Source organism: Diachasma alloeum, unplaced genomic scaffold, assembly GCF_001412515.2.
Source record: "Diachasma alloeum isolate Michigan unplaced genomic scaffold, Dall2.0 Dall_scaffold_00201, whole genome shotgun sequence".
Taxonomy (NCBI): domain Eukaryota; kingdom Metazoa; phylum Arthropoda; class Insecta; order Hymenoptera; family Braconidae; genus Diachasma; species Diachasma alloeum.
The window spans coordinates 2,326,988-2,330,618 of NW_021680366.1; the positions used below are offsets into that span (position 1 = coordinate 2,326,988).

Here is a 3,631-nt window from a genome sequence, read left to right on the forward strand (position 1 = left end):
GGGGGCTTTCACACGGGCACGCGCTTTGATTCTGGCTGCGCGTGCCTCCTTCTCGATATTCCCTCATGGGGCACACCTGCGTATATATTTACCTCCTCTCTGCGTGTGATCACCCCTCCCCTCCGGCCACCGCCGCTCTCCGCCGCGATTTAATGCACTCACCGGTTTCCTCGATGCATACACTGGAGCTCCACACGTGTGGCAATTCCCCTCGGATGGCATCTGAGGAAAAAATATAAATTACGCGAGAGTACGTTGCAAAACTTGGACGGATGGGACAATTTGAGGTCCGTGAAGAGATTAAAAATTGATAAATCACCTAAATGCGCCAACGATGGGTTCTATACCGGAAAAAATATATGAATTATGGGAAAATAATGGTTTGAAGGGGAAACAATGAAGGAATAAATGATAAAATGACGAAAAAGTGGGGTGCAGCCCAGGCACCCAATAGGTAGACGACTGACTAGAAGATAGACGTATAAAAAAAAAAAAAAAAAAAAAAAAATTCTAAGAGAATTAGAATTTAGAGAGAAAAAATTTCCGCTTCACCCAGCCGGGAATCGAACCCGGGTCTCCCAGATACGCGCCGGGCACTCTTACCGACTAAGCTACCGGGAGCCACAGAAATTCACTCTCAAATTCACCTCAAACACCGCCTAACCTCCTTTAGGCATTAAAGAATTCTAAGAGAATTAGAATTTAGAGAGAAAAAATCCTTTTACTATAGACGGTGGGTTACTAGTAGATTGACGCTCATGTTTAATGGTTATTCAAACAAATTCAGCCTTCTGCATTTTTAAAAATGAAGAATGATCCTTTTCGATAATAATAATGGAACAGGTACCGTGTTTATTTGTCCTGATGACTGTTTTTCCACATTGTTTCGTCAACAATGCGTGACTGTTGTCAACTACTCACACCGCCACTGAGGGTCAATACTGTACCTCGCGAGAATTTGTGTTTTTTACGTTCAAAATGTTCATCAATAAAAAATAAGAAAATCAATCCCTCCATACACACGTGCTTCGCACTCGTGATTTTTTAACCTGAAAAAGTTGACTCTTTCGTTTGTTTGCAACGAACCTATCGGGAAATCCCCGATAATTTTGAAGCTCTTGTGGTACCACGGACGAAAAAATTTAATAGAAAAACGTATCGAATTCGTTAGAAAATTGTACTGAATTTCTATTGAACTGTTCTATTAGTTTTTGACCGATTCTATTGAAATGTTCGATAGAATATATTCAGTAGAAAAAGTCAATAGAATTCAATTTTTCTATATAACTTATTCTATGGAGATATTTTCTACAGAATTTCCTCGGCTCAAATTTCCCAAGTTTTTTCGTTTGATTTTCTTGATGAGAAAAAAAAATGAAAAAAACTTGGAAAAATTGAGTTGAGGAAATTCTATAGAAAATATATGAAAAGGATAAGTGATATAGAAAAATAGAATTCAGTTGACTTTTTCTATTGAGTGTTTTCTGCTGGACATGTCAATAGAATCAGCCAAAAACTAATAGAAAGTTTAGAAATTCAGTAGAGTTTTCCAACGAGTTCGGTAGGTTTTTCTATCAAATTTTTTCGTGCGTGATTACATATGAAAATTTTTAGCAGTGTATACTCGTGGGTAAGTTGAGTTTATCTCTCGTCCCGAAAAAGTACTTGAACCAAAAAAGAATGGCCCCCTCACGATCGAGTACTCCGGACAGAGCCAGGGTTATCTTGGGCAGCTGCTCGGGGTGGGGGGAGGGGTGTCGACCCCTCGGGGCATCACCTCGCGTACTCACGCCCCACGCGTGCAGATACACCAACGAATATCCTTCGCGTCTTCTCTCCTCTCGTCTCTGTCTTCTTGGGTCCATGATGCCACACCACTGATTGACGAGCCAGGGCGTATACACACCCGAGGAAGAGTCACCGAGACGGCAATATAAAGCACGTGCGCGCGTATAAACGCAAAAGGAGAGAACCTGAAGTCCACAGTGAAAACACCTGCCTCCTCGGCTCTTCCTCTGGCTTCATGCCCTTGCGGCGAGTGAAGGGTACATAAAACCCGTGACTCCAGGGGAACAGAGCGAGGAGGGAGATTCACGGGCGTTGATACATATTTGCTTGTCCCATGTATTTCCACAGTGTACATATTCACAAACGTTTGCAAAAGTCGTATTCTTTTTATTCTTGGCCGAATGCGCTGTTGCCCAAAGGCGAATAAACTCGGTCTTTTGCGCCCAGTCACTCTCGGGAATTCCTCGGAGATGAATAATGCCATATGGACGTATTGCATTGCTCAAGGCAGTGCCATTCAACGAGAAATTCTTATGTCTCTTTTCTTTTTTTTCGCTTTCTTCGCTTTTTTCAGGTTTTTTTTCGTTCTTTGCGACATGTGGATATGAAAGTTTGGCAAAAATTATTGTCAGTAATGAAATCGCTTGGGTAGTTTTCGAGATATTTGCAAATTGAGTACACAGTGTTAAAAAAATTTGGCGGAATTTCTCGGAAAAAGACCTTGAATTCGATTTGAAGGGAAAAAGCCAATGAAATTGGAAGTTTCTGTGAAAATTTAAATAAAGTCCCATTTTTTTAGTGGCAGGAAGATGGAAATTCCACTCTTCTCTCCATTTCTTCCGCTTCAAATTATCGGTTTTTCCCAATTCACATATTTTTTCAGGTCCAGAACTAATTTCTTATCCATCCAGCTACTTCATCGATTTGAAATCCTTTAATGAAGTCCAACATTTCCTTAACCCTCCCGCTATTGGGCTGTTTACCTCCTCACTTTTTCGACTCGGGCGATATTTAGTGTGAACTTACTCGGGTTTGGGAGTGGAGGGGGCGGGGGAGGGTGAGGAGGTGAGGGGGCGGCAGCTTGAGAAATGGTGTTGCCCGCGTTTCAACCATTAATCAGCCTCGAGTGCTCTGGACGCGCGGTAACTTGATTACGTCTATGTGGTTGAGATGGGGGGTTTCCTGGAGAGAGACTTAGAAGTGGGTTTCAGGGGGGATTGGGATGAGTGAGGCGAGTGAGCTGATGACGGATGAGGGTTGCACGAAAATATAGTTTTTGATTGAGGGGGAATTTTTCAGAATTTTATTGGAATAGATGATTCTGTGAGGGGTATCGCGAGCAGTCAATTCATCACGCCGTGAGGGGGCGATGTGAAATGTCGATTTTTCAGGATTGAAGGGTAGTTCAACGGTTCTTAATAGAGTCTTTACAAGAAATTAATTGTGGGGAGTTGAAGTTTTTCTCGGATTCTTGTCTGGGGATTTCTGCGAGAATTTTTACAGAATTCACGTTTTCTAGAGTGAATGTTTTCCCGGCGTCACTTTGCGCCTCTTTTCCCGTGCTAGCACTAGAATTTTTCTAAAAAATTTCTCTCCGTGTACTTCACCCCAAAAAACAACCGATCATCATTCCCACCCACTTCACCGCAACCACTATCGCGGGTCACACCATCGCCCAAAACCCCTCCCCATAAAACCAGCGAGAATAACTGCACCAAGAAAAACTCGTCCCAGTGAGGCAAAAATAAGAAACCGTTTGAAACGAGGAGGACAGAGAGAAGTGAATCCTTTCTCGTGCGACTCGAGATATAACGCCCACGTATATATCTTCGGTGTGCGCATT

At 42.5% G+C, this 3,631-nt stretch overlaps 1 non-coding gene across 1 annotated transcript; it reads right to left on the reverse strand.

Annotated features, from left to right (window-relative positions):
• Nucleotides 1-548: 548 nt before the first annotated feature.
• Trnat-cgu lies at nt 549-621 on the reverse strand. Its single transcript has one exon. It is a non-coding gene; the product is annotated as a tRNA-Thr (tRNA).
• Nucleotides 622-3,631: the final 3,010 nt, after the last annotated feature.